Source organism: Mauremys mutica, chromosome 5 (genome assembly GCF_020497125.1).
Source record: "Mauremys mutica isolate MM-2020 ecotype Southern chromosome 5, ASM2049712v1, whole genome shotgun sequence".
NCBI lineage: Eukaryota > Metazoa > Chordata > Testudines > Geoemydidae > Mauremys > Mauremys mutica.
This window is the reverse complement of record NC_059076.1, coordinates 3,574,194-3,592,747: the sequence shown is the minus strand read 5'-3', so window position 1 is coordinate 3,592,747 and position 18,554 is coordinate 3,574,194. Positions and strand designations below refer to the sequence as shown.

General features: G+C 46.8%; 1 protein-coding gene, 1 long non-coding RNA gene and 1 pseudogene across 2 annotated transcripts in view; 1 reads left to right on the top strand and 2 right to left on the bottom strand.

Annotated features, from left to right (window-relative positions):
* LOC123371948 (butyrophilin subfamily 1 member A1-like) overlaps nucleotides 1–4,153 on the bottom strand; it is a 57,865-nt gene extending 53,712 nt beyond the window's left edge. Inside the window, exons 1-3 of the mRNA XM_045019863.1 lie at nucleotides 4,088–4,153; nucleotides 2,229–2,342; nucleotides 1,850–1,942 (exon numbers count right to left, since the gene is read on the bottom strand). The gene's annotated coding sequence lies outside the window, so the exon portion shown is untranslated. The remainder of the gene's footprint in view (nucleotides 1–1,849; nucleotides 1,943–2,228; nucleotides 2,343–4,087) is intronic.
* Nucleotides 4,154–5,120: 967 nt separating this feature from the next.
* Nucleotides 5,121–16,637, bottom strand: LOC123371958. The gene is made up of 3 exons (XR_006580022.1): nucleotides 15,774–16,637; nucleotides 7,504–7,785; nucleotides 5,121–5,535 (listed from the first exon to the last, which is right to left on the bottom strand). It is a non-coding gene; the product is annotated as an uncharacterized LOC123371958 (long non-coding RNA).
* Nucleotides 16,638–17,059: 422 nt separating this feature from the next.
* On the top strand, nucleotides 17,060–17,768 carry LOC123371947 (annotated as a pseudogene).
* Nucleotides 17,769–18,554: the final 786 nt, after the last annotated feature.

Below are 18,554 nucleotides of genomic sequence, written 5' to 3'. Positions count from 1 at the left end.
CAGAGCTTTAGGAAGTGTTTTAAATAACCCGGGCCCAAGCCATGCAGCACCTTGAAGACAAGGACCAAGATCTTGAACATAATTTGATATTCTGAGGCAGGCCATGTAGGGAGTGGAGGACAGGCATATGCTCACAGGAGCTTGTGCTGCAGAGAAGATGCACTGCAGCGTTCTGTACTAGCTGAAGGTCCCTCGGCACTGATGGTTACATGGCCAGGCAGATCACATTGCTGCAGCCCGCTGAAAGGTGACAAAGCTGTAAGTAACTGAGGCCGGATTTTTGTCTGCCTGGAGGGAACAGCATCTCCTAGCCAAGGGGAGATGATAGAGAACATTACTTGCAGATGCTGCTATGTGAGAGCTTAGTGGTCAACGAGGAATCCAACATGCTCCTTGACTATGGCCTGAACTGACAAATGTGGGGAATTAACTTAAATGTAGGCGTTGATCAGAAGCTGTTCAGAGCTTCTTGAAAGATCATAAACCAATCCCATCCCAGCCTCTTGTTCTGCACGACTCTGTCCCCAGAATGTGGTTTTATTCTCTGCTTTAGAACCATTGCATATCCCCATTACACAGCCACTCCAGCCTGGCCTGATGCTCTGAGATTCACAGGAATTGGCAGAGACATTATTCATTTGGCCCTTCCCTAGTCAGGGCACTTTAAAGATTTCTTGCCTGTGTGGCTTCTCTGATGTTTAGAAAGGTGTGAGCTACATCGGTATGTTTTCCCACAGGTCAGGCATTTATAGGGTTTCTCTCCTGTGTGTGTTCTCTGATGTACATTAAGGTCTGGGCGCCTCCTGAAGCTTTTCCCACAATCACAGCATTTGAAGGGCTTCTCTCCTGTGTGTATCTTCCGATGACCGTTAAAGGTTGTGATGCTACTGAAGCTTTTCCCGCACTCAGGGCATTTATAAGGTTTCTCTCCAGTGTGTTTTCTCTGATGTGTGGTAAAAGCTGAACTGTATCGGAAGCTTTTCCCACAGGTCGTACATGTATAGGGTTTTTCTCCTGTGTGGATCCTCTGGTGTTGATTTAAAAGTGATTTATCACTGAAGCTTTTCCCACAGGTCAGGCATTTATAGGGCTTTTCTCCTGTGTGGATTCTCTGGTGTCTAACAAGTTGTGAGGGCTGGACAAAGCTGATCCCACACTTGGGGCACATATAGGGCTTCTCTCCTGTGTGGATTCTCTGATGGATAATGAGCCCAGCAGTGTCAGAGAAGTGTTTCCCACAGTCAGGGCATCCGTAGGGTCTCTCTCCCGTGTGCATTCTCTGATGTGAAACAAGGTGGTAGCCCTCCCTGAAGCTTTTCCCACACTCAGTGCATTTGAAGGGCTTCTCTCCTGTGTGCATCTTCTGATGCCTGTTAAAGTTTCCACTGCCACTGAATGTTTTTTGACACTCAGGACATTTATAAGGTTGCTCTCCAGTGTGTTTTCTCTGATGTGTAGCAAGGACTGAACTGTATCGGAAGCTTTTCCCACAGATCAAACATGTATAGGGTGTTTCTCCTGTGTGGATTCTCTGATGGTTAATGAGCGTAGTACTCTGAGAGAAGCTTTTCCCACACTCAGCACATCTATATGGTTTTTTCCCCAAGTGGATTGTCTGCTGAGTAATATGGGCTGAACTCCCAGGTAAGCTTTTCCCAGAGTCACCAAACATATTGGGTCTCTCTCCAGTGGGGATTGTGAGCTGAGCAGTTTCTTTGATTTTTCCAACCCCTCTGCTCCGGTGACAGGTGGAACCCTGTCTCTGCCCTGGCTCTTTTCCCTGTTGCCCCTGTGGCCTGGGCTGGGTCTTACAAGTTTTTCCCATCCCCGATCACTGGGAAATAGTCACCTTGGATCTTCCCAAACTGTCCTATGTGGTTCCACCTGCTCCGGACTCCTAGCTGAGGGTTCTCCTCCTCGGTCTCACTCACCGTCCCATCACCTGCTGGGACAGAGAGATAATCCAGTTTGGAGTCACCCACTGAGATGCAGAAAAAAGGGGACATCACAAAGCGGAGTGGGAAAGGAGAAACAAACCGAACAATTGCCCCCAAATCCTTTCCCCAAGGAGAGAAAGAAGGGAACAATTCTGCTACCTCATTCCCATCTGAATATGGAGGAGAGTGTTTGTTTCTACATGGGCACACGGGACTGGTGAAAACTCAGGAGTGGCATTTCCCATGAGGGTGTAAAAAACAGTTTCGGAGCCACTTTTGCCAATTCCTTACCTCTGTGGGCACATCTCAGTATCTCTCTTTCCTCCCCTCCCTGGAGACTGGGGCCCCACAGCTCCTCCTTTCACTCCAGCCAGGAGATCACGTCAGGTCTGGAAACTGGAACTTCTACTTGGGGTCAAGAAAACAAACGAGCAACATCAAGTTAGGGCCCAGTCAGTTATCTCAATAAGTGGCCTGAGTTTCAAAAACGCTGAGCCTGCAACAGTGGGGTTTGGTTCTGAGTGTCCAGAGCTATTGATACCAGGCCACTTATTCCACTGCCTGAATATGGACTTGGAAATGTACTTTTAGGGTCCCGTAATTAAAGTTCCAGGCCTTGGTCATTTGATTATAGCACAGGCTCTGTCCCTGCCACCAGGAATAAATCTGAGAGACATTTTCAAACCTGACCAGAAACAGTGATTTAAGAGTCAATGAGACCGCTCAGATGGCTAAAGACAAGCATGTGTGGAAGTGTTGGCAAAATCAGATCCTAAGTTAATAAACAAAACTTACCAAATGAAAGAAGAAATCAGCGTGTGCGCAGAACGGAGAGTTATTCAACCCTCAGAAAACACACACATCACAGAAGGGCAACTAAAATGATTAGGGGTTTGGAACGGGTCCCATCTGAGGAGAGATAAAAGAGGCTAGGACTTTTCAGCATGGAAAAGAGGAGACTTAGGGGGGTATGATAGAGGTGTATAAAATCATGAGTGATGTGGGAAAGTGAATAAGGAAAAGTTATTTACTTGTTCCCATAATATAAGAACTAGGGGCCACCAAATGAAATTAATGGGCAGCAGGTTTAAAACAAATAAAAAGTTCTTCACACAGCCAACCTGTGGAACTCCTTGCCTGAGGAGGTTGTGAAGGCTAGGACTATGACAGGGTTTAAAAGAGAACTAGATAAATTCATGGAGGTTAAGTCCATTAATGGCTACTAGCCAGGATGGGTAAGGAATGGTGTCCCTAGCCTCTGTTTGTCAAAGGATGGAGATGGATGGCAGGAGAGAGATCACTTAATCATTACCTGTTGGGTTCACTCCCTCTGGGGCACCTGGCATTGGCCACTGTTGGTAGACAGGATACTGGGCTGGATGGACCTTTGGTCTGACCAATCTTATTTTCTTATAAAAGCAGCAAAGGATCCTGTGGCACCTTATAGACTAACAGACGTTTTGCAGCATGAGCTTCCACCCACGAAAGCTCATGCTGCAAAAAGGTGCCACAGGATTCTTTGCTGCTTTTACAGAACCAGGCTAACACGGCTACCCCTCTGATACTTATTTTCTTATGTCATTTTTAACTAGAGCGGAGAGAGAAGCATGTCTGACCTAGGAATTCTCTCTGTCTCATGTATAAACTTACCAGCCTAAATCCTTCTGCTACCGAATTAGTTCAAAAGTTGATCACACTTTTTCATTCTGGAGAGAGACTTTCTACCCTGAAGATGAACAAAGGCGCAGCCAGACTAGCTCGGACCCAAGCTCCCTCTAGTCATTTCAGCACTTTGTAAGCAACTGAAAAGGGTAAAATTGTGCAGCCGAAGAGCAGAGTCAAAGATGCCTCTTTGGGGGGGGGGGATCCCCTGGCCTGTCCCCAGGGCTGCGCGTCCCCCCAGCGGCGCGGGCACCAGGCAGGACCCGGCGGTTCCTCTCCCTGCCCCCCCCCGTTCTCCCCAGGCCAGGCACTGCCCGGGGCGGGGGGCGGGAGCCCCCCCCCTTGCTCTGCCCCTCGGGCGGGGGGGGGGGACTCGGGCCCCGGCCCGGCTCCTGCAGGCGCTGGGGGGCAGAGCCGGGGGGCGGGGAGCTCTGGGGCGGGGAGGGGCCGTGGGGGCAGAGTCACTTCCCGGCCCGGCCCCCCCTCACCTGCAGGCTCGGCTCCCAATGGGGGCGGGGGCGGGGGCGGCGGCCTGTGCCCCGGGAAGTCCAGCCCCGGCTCCGCGGAGCCGAGAGAGGGAGCCCGGCACCTGGGAGCTCCCCGCGAGCGGCTAGTCGGGGCGGGGCATGCGCAGTAACCGCTGCTGAAGCCGCTGCCCTCAGCTGCCACCACAGGACGGGGGCGGGGCATGCGCAGTAACCGCTGCTGAAGCCACTGCCCTCAGCTGCCACCACAGGGCGGGGGCGGTGCATGCGCAGTCACCGCTGCTGAAGCCACTGCCCTCAGCTGCCACCACAGGGCGGGGGCGGGGCATGCGCAGTCACCGCTGCTGAAGCCACTGCCCTCAGCTGCCACCACAGGGCGGGGGCGGGGCATGCGCAGTGACCGCTGCTGAAGCCGCTGCCGCCCCCCCCCCCGCGCTGCCCTCACTTGCCAGCCCCTCCCGCTCCCCGCAGCCACCGCAGGGCGGCGCGAGGGGATGGGCGGGGCCCGGGCCCCGGCCCGAGGCGGATCAAACGGGGCGGCCGGCGGGGCCCGGGGGGCTCCGGGGCGGGGCGGGGCGCGGCTCTGGGAGCAGCCGGGCCCCGGTGGAAGCTGCGGGGCGCGGGTGCCTCCTGCGGCGGGAGACGGGCTGGGGCGGCGGCGGCTGCGCGAGCTGCTCCCGGGGCGGTTTGTAACCGTCGCCGCGTCCCGCCCGGGAGAGACGGAGCTTGGAGTTTGTAACCGTCTCCACTTTCAACAATCACACATCACCCCTGTCTGCATTGCCTAGCTGACTAATCAGTTATTTCTCTTTACACAATGTATTCCATGGCGCATGAACAATGCCGTAATACTCACATTGCATAAGCATCAACATAAAAAATCTCACTGCTTTGCAACAGCAAATCAGATGTGACGTCCGTTTTGACTGCAACGTGTTTGGCAGGTGGAAATGGAATATATTTTTACAGTGTGTGAGCAAGTTATATTGAAAATGAGTAAGGTTTTTAAAACAACCTTATACTAGTCCTGCTAACAGTAACACTAAATGGCAGAATTAAGACTGTTTGGATGGTCTTACCGTGTGCTTCCAGACCTTAGCTTGTTGGGGATTTTTTATGCTGAATTAGTCAGGCTTGTGATGTTTGCTTCTGGGATACATAAAACATGCACCTTTGAGTTACAGATACATACTCCCAACCTGACTTTCAGTTTAATGTAGTTTTTATCTGACACTAAAAATAGGTTTGAATTCATTAGTGAGATGTAAAGAATAGCTCCATTTGCTGCATTTCTCTCAACTGAAACAGTTTCACCCAAGGAATCTCCCACTATTACTTTACCTTTCTCTCTGTGCTGCATCCAACAATAGTAAATGGCTGGGGAAATGAGAAAACCCAGGACACTACAGCCAGAGCCACAATCCAGAGGGAAGTCCTTGGGAAAAACGGGTCTGGAAGAGAAAGCCTAATTAAGCTGGAAATAGTGACAGAATCATGCCACCAGCAGGACTTCTGCACACAAAAGTAACATAATGTGATTGGGCGGGAAAAACTTTCTTGAGACTCCAGATAAATTCCCTACTGAGATAAGGTTCCTTCAGATTTCACTCTGAAGCCAATGGAAGTGCAAGCTTTGACCTGTTACAGAACACAGTTAGGGCCTACCTACACGGTGAGAAGGAATTCCATGGTAACCAAGGCAGGGGTCAACCATATTGTAGGCAAGTCCCTGGCATTTCTGTCTTTGCTGGGTAGATTGGCCCTACATAGACAGAAACTAGTCACTCAAAAAACCAAATACACTTTGTTGATTTGCTTCTTCACTTGCAACATAGCCTTAATGCTGCTTCACACATGATATAATGCAATGCTTATAGAATCATAGGGGTTCACTGGAACACTACAAGTAACAACTCCAGCATCACAGCCAGGACCGAACTTCCTGATAGACCCTGCAGATCAAATACAACATAATAATGTACAATATACCTACTTAACGCTATGATAAAGATACAGCTTCATCTATTGGTGGAAGTGCTGTCTACACCCATCACCACAACATTCCTCTTTCTAGTGCAACAAGAATTTAATACATTATTTCCTAATAGTTCAGGTAGTTTGCCATCTCTGGAGGTTTCCATGTTTGTCTGCCTTCCCAAGTTATATATATTTAGTCAGGGAGACACTGCCCACCGTTGGATTTAGATTATCAGCGAGTGCAAAGTTCATGTTTTCTAGGTTAGGCCTATTTGTTATGGCCAGACTGTCTGTTGAGACTACAGTATGATGGGGCCCTGAGGACACCCTGGCAATTGCTCCTCCACAACCAATCTCCCATCACAGGGACCTGTTGGGGTACCTCCATATCCACCTCTGCATCCCTTGGGAACACAGACATGAGCATCCTTCGAATTTGCCTTCCCCTTTCTGTCAATGAATCTGTACCCAGTTCTCATAAGAACAGCCAGACTGGGTCAGACCAATGATCAATCTAGCCCAGTATCCAGTCTGCTAACAGTGGCAAGTACCAGAGTTTCAGGCAGAGTGTGCAGAACAGGGTCATTTTGGAGACATCCACCCTTGCCTTTCCCTCCTTGCCTCTGATAGTGAGCGATTAAGGGTCACCTTCAGGATGGGATTACATCATAGCACTGTGGACAGCTCACAACCTGATAGATGTTAAGGTCTTCTTCGAAAACGATGGACGAACATCACATCACATCCATAACATCCTGGCCAGCAGTCATTGATGGACATGTCTGCCATGAATTTATCTAGTTCTTTTTTGAACCCAGTTATATTTTTGGTCATCACAACTCCCTATGGCAATGAGTTCCACAGGTTAATTGTGTTGTATGAAGAAGTATTGCCTGTTGTTTGTATTAAACCTGTGGCCTATTAATTTCATCGAGTGTTTTCTGGTTCTTCTGGTATGTGAAGGGGTAAATAACACTTCTCTATTACTTTTTCAACATTATTAATGATGTTATAGACCTCTATCATACCTGCCTGAGTCGTCTCTTTACTAAATTGAACAGCCATAATCTTTTTAGCCTGTCCACATATGGAAGCTGGTCCATACCCCTTGATCATCTTTGCTGCCCTTCTCTAAACCTTTTCCAGTTACACTATATCCTTTCTGAGATGGTGAGACCAGAACTACACACAAAAACAACAGGGCACTTCCTCCAGTGGCTGTACTGCCCCCAGCCCCACCCAATGGGGTGGGCACCAGGCTCACCAGCAGATGTCCCTGGTCACGCTAGTGTGTACAAGCAGTTTGCACACCCCTTGTCAGGAGATGCACATGGAATACTCTTTGAGCAGCCCTGGGCGCATATACAGTATAACTTTAATATAGTCTTATCATTAGTAATGTTTGTTGGCAATTACTTGCTCTGGCTGTGATGGGAACTGACCTGCTATGTAAATTGTTGACTCTTTTTCTTTGTTGAGGCGGGGATTCCTTATGTAACAATTCAAACCAGGATGTGTCCTTTCTTTTATAACAAAAGAAATCTGAGCTTCAAACAGGCCATTTGCCTGTTGGGATTTCGTTTGGGACAGTGATGGTACAAGCTGCCCACTAGAATCTCTCCACAGCATTTCAGGCTCTGGGTACCACCCACCCAACGTACACACCACACGGATCCCACCGGCCTCGTAGTCAGCAATAGAGATGTGGGGCCCAGAGCCCAAACCTGGAAGAGAATAGAAGAAACATCTATTAATCCTCCATCTTCATGTCTGTAAATATTCAGCAGAGAGTGAGAGTTTGCACCTGAAGTAGAATAATAATAGTATCAGAGGGGTAGCTGTGTTAGTCTGGTTCTGTAGAAGCAGCAAAGAATCCTGTGGCACCTTATAGACTAACAGACGTTTTGCAGCATGAGCTTTCGTGGGTGAATACCCACTTCTTCGGATGCAAGATATAATATGAGCAGAGTGATGGGCTCCAAATGGGGGGATAACACCATGACTTTTAGGTGGAGGGATGGGATTTCTTTTTAATTTTTGGTTGGTTTTTGAGAGGAGGGGAGGAGCTGAACCAGGAGACAAAGGAAAGAAGAGGGTTGTAGAAGGCAGAGGAGAGGCACTCAGGGCAGGGAAGAAGAGGGAGGGGAGGATGGTGGGAGAACATGGAGGCAGATGGAGTGAGGTTGAGGTAAGAAGACTGATGCTGGGCTGCAGCAAACAGCCAATGAGAGCAGGGGAGATAATGTCCAGAGTGAATACTGTAGTCAGCACCCTGATGACATCATCACTACCCATCAGTCCCTGCTGCAGAACTTGCCCTGGCTGCTTCTGTGTCTGCTTTTCTGGCTGGAGAACTTCGCTGTCCCCTGCTGTAATATATTTCTTTCCCGTTCAGTAATGAGGGGGAGTGCCAAATTGGTTCCTATTGCCCCACAAGGGAACTTAATTTTTTCTACATTTCCAATATTCATTGCCGTATTTTACATTACTGGGGAACAAGAAGATAAACTCTTCATCCTCATTAATGATGGAGTCCATCAAGCCTATGTAGATCTTGTAGCAGGCCTTGCCAAAAAAACAAAACAAAAAAAACAAACAACCCAAAGCACAGGACTGACTGCCCCTTATTTTGTTACTTCTGTGCAGAAGTAACATTCCATGGGGCACCAAAAATGCCTTCTGACGGTTCTTTAACAAAAAAGCTAATATAATGGGAAATGAAGATGTGCAGGTTGTCTGGTCAGAGGATAAGACGACTCCAGGAGAGGAATGAATGATATTATCATGATGTGCACAGAATCCAAGGTGAGAAGGGACCATTGTGATCATCTAGTCTGACCTCTTGTATAATGCAGGACACTGAACTACTTCAAAATAATTCCTACATCAGATCTTTTAGAAAAACATCCAGTCTCGATTTAAAAATTGTCAGTAGTGGAGAATCCACCATGACCCTTGGTAGATCATTTCAATGATTAATTACCCTCACTGTTAAAATGTACCCCTTATTTCCAGTCTGAATTTGTCTAGCTTCAACTTCCAGGCACTAGGTCACCTTATACCTCTATCTGCTAGACTCAAATATCAAATATCTATCAAATATTTGTTCCCCCTACAGATACTTTTAGACTGTAATAAAGTCAGCCATTAACCTTATCTTTGTGAAGCTAAATTGACTGAGCTTTTTTAATCTAGGTGTGTTTTCTAATCATTTAATCATTCTCATAATTCTTCCCTGAATCCTCTCCAATTTATCAACATCCTTCTTTCATTGTGGGCATCAGAACTGGGCACACTATTCCAGCAGCACTTGCACCACTGCCAGATAGTCTCTCTCCTCCTACTTGAGATCGCCCTGTTTATGCATCCCAGGGTCACATGAGGTCTTTGGGGAACAACTTACATTTAGCTGATTATCCACCATGACCCCCAAATCTTCTTTTAGAGTCACTGCTTCCCAGGATAGAGTCCCCCTCCTGTAAGCATGGCCTGCATTCTTTGCTCCTAGACCTCTACATTTAGCCTATTGTCCACTTCTGTCCAGTTTACCAAGCAATCCAGATCACTCTGAATCAGTGACCTGTTCTCTTCATTATTGACCACTCCTCCATTTTTTGTGTCATTTGCAAAATTTATCAGTGGTGATTTTGTTTTCTTCCAGGTCACTGATAAAAATGTTAGATGGCACAGGGCCAAACACTGATCCCTGCAGGGCTCCACTGGAAATACACATTTGATGATGATTCCCCATTTATAATTATATTGTGAGACTTATCAGTTAGCCAGTTTTTAATTTATTTAATGTGTGTCATGTTAATTTTATATAATCATTTTTTAGTCAAAATGTTGTGTGGTACAAAGTCAAACACCTTACCGACGTCTAAGTATATTATGTCAACATTATTACCATAGAATCATAGAATCTCAGGGTTGGAAGGGACCTCAGGAGGTCATCTAGTCCAACCCCCTGCTCAAAGCAGGACCAATCCCCAACTAAATCATCCCAGCCAGGGCTTTGTCAAGCCTGACCTTAAAAACCTCTAAGGAAGGAGATTCCACCACCTCCCTAGGTAACCCATTCCAGTGCTTCACCACTCTGTGAGTGAAAAAGTTTTTTCCTGATATCCAACCTCAACCTCCCACTGCTACTTGAGACCATTACTCCTTGGTCTGTCATCTACCACCACTGAGAACAGTCTAGATCCATCCTCTTTGGAACCCCCTTTCAGGTAGCTGAAAGCAGCTATCAAATCCTCCCTCATTCTTCTCTTCTGCGGACTAAATAACCCCAGTTCCCTCAGCCTCTCCTCACAAATCATGTGCTCCAGCCCCCTAATCATTTTTGTTGCCCTCCGCTGGACTCTCTCCAATTTATCCACATCCTTCTTGTAGTGTGGGGCCCAAAACTGGACACAGTACTCCAGATGAGGCCTCACCAATGCCGAATAGAACGGAATGATCATGTCCCTCGATCTGCTGGCAATGCCCCTACTTATACAGCCCAAAATGCTGTTAGCCTTCTTGGCAACAAGGGCACACTGTTGACTCATATTCAGCTTCTCATCCACTGTAACCCTTAGGTCCTTTTCTGCAGAACTGCTGCCTAGCTACTCGGTCCCTAGTCTGTAGCAGTGCATGGGATTCTTCCGTCCTAAGTGCAGGACTCTGCACTTGTCCTTGTTGAATCTCATCAGGTTTCTTCTGGCCCAGTCCTCTAATTTGTCTAGGTCCCTCTGTATCCTATCCCTACCCTCCAGCATATCTACCACTCCTCCAAGTTTAGTGTCATCTGCAAACTTGCTGAGGGTGCAGTCCACGCCATCCTCCAGATCATTAATGAAGATATTGAACAAAACCGGTCCCAGGACCAACCCTTGGGGTACTCCACTTTGATACCAGCTGCCAACTAGACATAGAGCCATTTTTTTTCTATCCATCTTAGAGTCCATTCATCTTCTCAACCAAACTTCTTATCGTGTCAACGAAGATATTGTTAGTTTGACAGGATCTATTTTCCATAAACCTATGTTGATTTGTACTAATTACATAATTATCTTTAAAAAGAACGAGGAGTACTTGTGGCACCTTAGCACAAGTAGAGTAGGGGCATTAGGGGATGAGAGCTGAGGAAGCGTTGTTCTAAGTTAGGCATAAAGATGTTGGCATATTGTGGGGCCATGCGGGTACCCATAGCTGTGCCGCTGATTTGAAGGTACACATTGTCCCCAAATGTTAAATAGTTGTGGGTGAGGACAAAGTTACAAAGTTCTGCCACCAGGTTTGCCATGACATTATCGGGGATACTGTTCCTGACAGCCTGTAGTCCATCTCTGTGTGGAATGTTGGTGTAGAGGGCTTCCACATCCATACTGGCCAGGATGGTGTTTTCAGGAAGATCACTGATGGATTGTAGTTTCCTCAGGAAGTCAGTGGTGTCTCGAAGATAGCTAGGTTTGCTGGTAGCGTAGGGCCTGCTGTCAGGGTGCCAATGCCTGAGATGATGGGGCATCCAGGATTTCCAGGTTTATGTATCTTGGGTAGCAGATAGAATACTCCTGCTTGGGGCTCTAGGGGTGTCTGTGCAGATTTGTTCTTGTGCTTTTTCAAGGAATTTCTTGAGTAGATGGAGTAGTTTCTTTTCGTAACCCTCAGTGGGATCAGAGGGTAATGGCTTGTAGAATGGGGTGTTAGAGAGCTGCCTAGCAGCCTCTCATTCATATTCTGACCTATTCATGACGACAGCACCTCCTTTGTCAGCCTTTTTTATTATGATGTCAGAGTTGTTTCTGAGACTGTGGATGGCATTGTGTTCTGCACGGCTGAGGTTATGGGGCAAGTGATGCTGCTTTTCCACAATTTCAGCCCGTGCACATTGGCAGAAGCACTCTATGTAGAAGTCCAGTCTGTTGTTTCGACCTTCAGGGGGAGTCCACCCAGAATCTTTCTTTTTGTAGTGTTGGTAGGAAGGTTTCTGTGGGTTAGTATGTTGTTCAGAGGTGTGTTGGAAATATTCCTTGAGTCGGAGACATCAAAAGTAGGATTCTAGGTCACCACAGAACTGAATTATGTTCGTGGGGATGGAGGGGCAGAAGGAGAGGCCCCGAGATAGGACAGATTCTTCTGCTGGGCTAAGAGTATAATTGGATAGATTAACAATATTGTTGGGTGGGTAAAGGGTGTTAGGGGGCTTATTCCTGCACCCTCTCACTTCCCTGGTCCTTCTCACATGAATGGAGAGCAACAACACCCGAAGTCCAAAGGCGCAAACAATTCGATGTTTATTGGGGTGAACTTCCAGCAAGCATGATTCCAGTTTCCTTCCTTAGTGTCCCCCTTCCCAGCTCTGATACCACAGAGCCTGTGTCCCTGTTTCTGTTCCTGTTCCCATCCCCTGTTCCCATTTCCCCCTTTAGCAAAACATGATCCCAATTCCCCCATCCCCAGTCCCTGTTCCCATCCCCCCCCCACACTTCCTGATTGACTGCAGACAATATAGTAAAACTTGAATTCTGCTTAGCTATACCTTAACCATCATTTTACTGAAATTTAACTAACCAATCCTAACCCACCACCTTAATTAGTTTACACCCAGCAAAATTAATTATACAGCAGCCAGAAACAATCACAGAACCAGAGACCATGCAAATAAACATACAAAACAATACAGAAGTGAGGATTTCACAACTACAGCTATGCAAACATAAGGGTTTTCCAGCTGTGTCTATTGATAAGTGAGTTCTTGCCAGACAGGATGCTATCAGACTAAGTTTCCTTTTACATCTTCTAGGCTCTTCCCTTTCTCTGGAGGTGATAGATCCGATCATCTTCCTAACAGCCCCAGATTGCCTGATTTCAGTGTGACTAAACAGGGCCTCAGACTGTCACAGGAAGAGAAGGCCATTACACAGACAGACAGTGATTTTTGAGTCTTTCCTTTATACCTCTATAACTAGCTAAGTGATAAGAATACACCTACATTCTTAAAGTCTAGGCCTTTGCACACAGGCCTGAATATCTATATCCTAACAAAGGGAGCCACTGTTGTGGCCCCTTGTGGCATGTAGTAGTTTAGATAGTTTAGGGTCCTTTTTCCTTTGTAGAGAAGCAAAGTGTGTGTTGTAAATGGCTTGTCTAGTTTTGTAAAGTCCAGCCACTAGGACGTTTGTGTGGAAGGTTGATTTTTTATGAGAGTATCCAGTTTTAACAGCTCATTGTACATAGAGTAGCAAAGAATCCTGTGGCACCTTATAGACTAACAGACGTTTTGCAGCATGAGCTTTCGTGGGTGAATACCCACTTCTTCAGATGCAAGACTTCAGATGACTTGCATCTGAAGAAGTGGGTATTCACCCACGAAAGCTCATGCTGCAAAACGTCTGTTAGTCTATAAGGTGCCACAGGATTCTTTGCTGCTTCTACAGAACCAGACTAACACGGCTACCCCTCTGATACTGTACATAGAGTGTTTTCCCTGTTTGCTGTTTAGGATGTTGATCAGGTGGTTCTAACAGCCCACCTTAACTGATTACTCCTGTTACAGTTGGCATGGCAACACCCATTTTTTCATGTTCTCTGTGTGTATATATATATATCTTCCTACTGTATTTTCCACTGCATGCATCCGATGAAGTGGGCTTTAGCCCACAAAAGCTTATCCTCAAATAAATTTGTTAGTCTCTAAGGTCCACAAGTACTCCTGTTCTTTTTGCTGATACGGACTAACACGGCTACCACTCTGATAATTATCTTTAATTCTTTGTTAATCAAGTTCCATATCAGCTGCTCCATTCTCTTGTTGAGGGTTGGTATTAGGTTGACAGGCCTATAAATACCCAGGACAACCACATTTATACTTTTAAAAAAATGGTACACCACTAGCATTCTTCCAGTCTTGTGAAACTTCCATAATGTTCCAAGACTTGTTAAAAAATTAACATTAATGTTTCAGAGAACTCCTCATGGAGCTCTTTTACAACTCTTGGATGCAAAGGAATCAATTTTGAAGCACTTAGAGCAGAGGAAAGTGATCAGGGACACTCAGCATGGATTCACCAAGGGCAAATCATGCCTGACTAACCTACTTGCTTTCTATGATGAGATAACTGGCTCTGTGGATGAGAAGAAAGCAGTGGACATGTTATTCCTTGACTTTACCACACTATTCTTGCCAACAAGTTAAAGAAGTATGGGCTGGATGAATGGACTATAAGGTGGATAGAAAGCTGGCTAGATCATCGGGCTCAATGGGTAGTGATAAACGGCTCCATGTCTAGTTGGCAGCTGGTATCAAGCGGAGTGCCCTATGGGTCAGTCCTGGGACTGGTTTTGTTCAATATCTTCATTAATGATCTGGAGGATGGCATGGACTGCACTCTCAGCAAGTTTGCAGATGACACTAAACTGGGAGGAGTGGGTAGATACGCTGGAGGGTAGGGATAGGACACAGAGGGACCTAGACAAATTAGAGGATTGGGCCAAAAGAAACCTGATGAGGTTCAGCAAGGACAAGTGCAGAGTCCTGCACTTAGGACGGAAGAATCCCATTCACTTCTACAGCCTAGGGACCGCATGGCTAGGCAGCAGTTCTGCAGAAAAGGATCTAGGGGTTACAGTGGACAAGAAGCTGGATATGAGTCAACAGTGTGAACCTTGTTGCCAAGAAGGCTAACGGTATTTTGGGCTGTATAAATTGCGTGCAGATCAAGGGATGTGATCATTCCCCTCTATTTGGCATTGGTGAGGCCTCATCTGGAGTACTGTGTCCAGTTTTGGGCCCCACACTACAAGAAGGATGTGGAAAAATTGGAAAGAGCCCAGCGGGGGTGGGGCAACAAAAATGATTAGGGGGCTGGAGCACATGACTTATGAGGAGAGGCTGAGGGAACTGGTGTTATTTAGTCTGCAGAAGAGAAGAAGGAGGGGGGATTTGATAGCTGCTTTCAACTACCTGAAAGGGGGTTCCAAAGAGGATGGATCTAGACTGTTCTCAGTGTTGGTAGATGACAGAACAAGGAGTAACAGTCTCAAGTAGCAGTGGGGGAGGTTTAGGTTGGATATTAGAAAAAACTTTTTCACTAGGAGGGTGGTGAAGCAGTGGAATGTGTTACCTAGGAAGGTGGTGGAATCTCCTTCCTTAGAGGTTTTTAAGGTCAGGCTTGACAAAGCCCTGGCTGGGATGATTTAGTTGGGGATTGGTCCTGCTTTGAGCAGGGGGTTGGACTAGATACCTCCTGAGGTCCCTTCCAACCCTGAGATTCTATGATTCTAGGAGGCACAGAAAGGACAGCTGCTGCTGGTATCCTGTAGGTGCCCAGAGTGCTGTGCTGTTAGCTTGTTTGCTGTAATGGTGTCTGCTGAAGTCATCATGGACTGGTGTGGGAAAGCGTCCTACCATGGAGGAAAAATTAAGGCTGCCACCCTAGAAGCCTTCAGAACAGAATTACAGAGTAACTCCTTTGAAAGTTTCTTTGAGCTATCCTCGCACAAATACAATTCCTCTGTACATAAATGATCCGCTCCTCATGCCCTCCCCACCTCCCCACATAACTGTCCATACAAGAGCCTGGAAAGTAGATACCACTCAATCTCTAGCTGTATGACTAGGAAAAGAAAGAAACAATTAAAAGTCAATACTTCTGTCCTTCAGACTTGGGATTGGGGCAGGTGGCAATGGCTCCATTTACAAATTGTAGTGAAAAAAATGCAGTCTTACCTGATGTTCCTTCATGTGCTCCTGCATGCTCATCTGAGGAGACTGGCTATACTTCGGCAGAGTCTCAAAAAGATCCTGGCTCACAGCGTAGCTGGGTCCCCCTGCCACAGATCTCCCAATCTCTTCCTCTTCTTGGTCCTCCACTGTTCACAGTTGGGGGCTGTGTTTCAGGATCCTTGGAGGTATCTATGGTGTTCAGCGGGGTCTCTGCCACATATGGCATGTAGCTTGTTGCAGAAGTGGCAGGTCTGCTACTTGGCTCCAGACTGCCAGTTGGCCTCCTTGACTCTGTTATGCTTGCGGCAGTTCCCTCACTTTCACGCGGCACTGCTGCTGATCTCTATCATACTCCTTCTCCTGAAACCCCCAGGCAATCTGGTTGTCAATGTCCACATTTCTATGATTGCTCCGTAGCTGTGCCTGCATAGCTTCTTCTCCCAATAGGCCCAGGAGATCCAACGCCTCCAGTTTACTCCAGGCAGGCGTGTGTCCAGATCATGTAACTGGCCTAGTTGGTTGGGCAGTTGCACACAAGAAGGGACATTTGGTGTGCTTGCCAAGCTGAGAAATCAGGAAAAGACATTTCAAAAATGCCTTTTAAAGGGGCGTGGTTCCCAGTCTTTGTGAGCCCTAGGCACTGGAGTTCACAACTGTGGATAGAGCGGCCACTGTCGGCATTGTGAGAAGGTTCCTGGAGGACTTTGAGGGTTGATGTAGGCCATGTGGTATCTGCACTTGCACTTCATCTACCTTAGTAGATTGCTCCTGGCTCCTTTTGGGGAGGTGGTGTTACTATGTTGACGTAATGGACTGTTTACATCAGAAGGAGACCATCGTAAATGTAGACACATGCACTACTAGGCTGATGCAAGACAATTTTTATCAATTTAACTTTCTAGTCTAGACCTGGCCTTAGGAAACCCACTGTGAAATCCAGAAACAGAACTGGAATACACCTGCCATAATATCTTGAATGGAAACTGTGGGATTGAATGTGAGATGCTGAAGGCTTCTGGATTGAGAATTGTGTGTGAAGGGCTGGCTTTGGGCTTGTTCTCATTGGCCAGCTAATTGTGAATAGGTAGACAGGTGTGTAGAATGATAATTACCCTATGAGTTACAGCTGCGGCTGTGTGGGTTTAATTAACTAATTAGCAATTGTGATTGCTTATCATGTTGTATATAAGAGCATGCTGGGAATGAATAAAGATGGCGGCATACACACACACTCTCTCTCTGCTTGGACTTCGTTCCTACTCTTAAGATGCAACAAATGGTGACCCCGATGTGATACAGACTTACAGTGCAGTGAACTAGTCAGAACAAGCTGGATCATCATTGAAATAAAACACAGTGAGAGAAGTACAGCTGTGGATGCTTCTCTTTTGAAGGTAATCATCAAAAATGAATTTAAGGAGCGTTACTCGCTGAATCCAGAGTATATAACTGATGTTGTGTATGAAAAACCTTATATCACTATTGAACTGAAACAAAATGTTTCCCAGAAGTCTGCCAAGAGTGTGGATATATCTGACGTGGCTTACTACTTTGAAAAAGATGTCAAAGGTGACTCACACTACAGATAAACATCAGTGAAGAACCTCTAAAATTTGATCAAGCTCTAATCTACTATGTTGATGAAAAGCCCCCAGAGTTTTCCATGAAACGTCTGACTGCTGGTATTATTGCAGTCATTGTAGTGGTGGTACTAGCAATTGTTGCTGGAATTATTGTACTGGTTATCACTAGGAGAAGGAGAGGAAAGTATGAGAAGGCTGAGGCAAAGGAAATGAATGAAATGCAAAAAGAACTAAACCCATAACTGAAGTCACTAGAAGACAAATCGTGAACTATCAAGAAGGCAAACAGAACTAAAACAAGACCACTGTTGCCAATCTTGAATGAAGATAGTGTTGGTGGCCTGAATTGATAAAAAGAAAAAGAAGGACGCGCCTGAAGTCCCAGCGTTGAGCGGCCGGAGGAGAGAGAGAGAGAGAGAGAGAGAAAGAAGAAAAAAAAAAAAACAAAAAAAAAAACGCACGGCGTCCGAGCGAGCAGCTGAGAGCTGCAGGGCGTCCGAGAGAGGAGGCGTGCCTGACAAGCAGCTGGGAGCCGCAGGGAATCCGAACGAGCGGCTGGGAAGCCGCGGGACGTTCGAATCAGGGAGACGTACCTGACAAACGGCTGGGAGCCGCAGGGTGTCCAAGTGAGCGGCTGGGAAGCCGCGGGGCGTCCGAAGAAAGGAGGCGTACCTGACAAGTGGCTGGGAGCCGCAGGGTGTTCGAGTAAGCGGCTGGGAGCCGCAGGGCATCTGACAAGGGAGGCACACTCGAACCAAGAAGTGAACAGCTAATATGGGAACTGCTGCGTCAGCAGATTTGATACGCATTACGGAGCGGTGGGGAGAAAAGTTCCCCTCTGATGCGTTATCCCGCCTGTTGCGGTGGGGACGAAGAGGGGGACTTTCCGTTCAATCAAGTAGTAATACTGTTTGGGAGCGGTTGGGCTGTGAGCTCTGGAAATCAGTGGCTCAGGGCGATAAGGTTTTCTCCCTGAGTCCAGTATGGCTCACCGCGCAGAGACGATTGAAGGAGCAGTTCTTACAGCAAAAGTTAATGGTGGAAGCTTATCAAAGAGATGCAAGTTCACAGGACCAGCTGATTAGTGAATTAAAATCTACAAAGAAACGGCTGGATTTGGAAGTGAAAGAATTAAAACGGGAGTTACTGAAACTTCGAAGTGAAAAGCAGTCCATTGATGTTGAATGCTCAAGACTTCAGA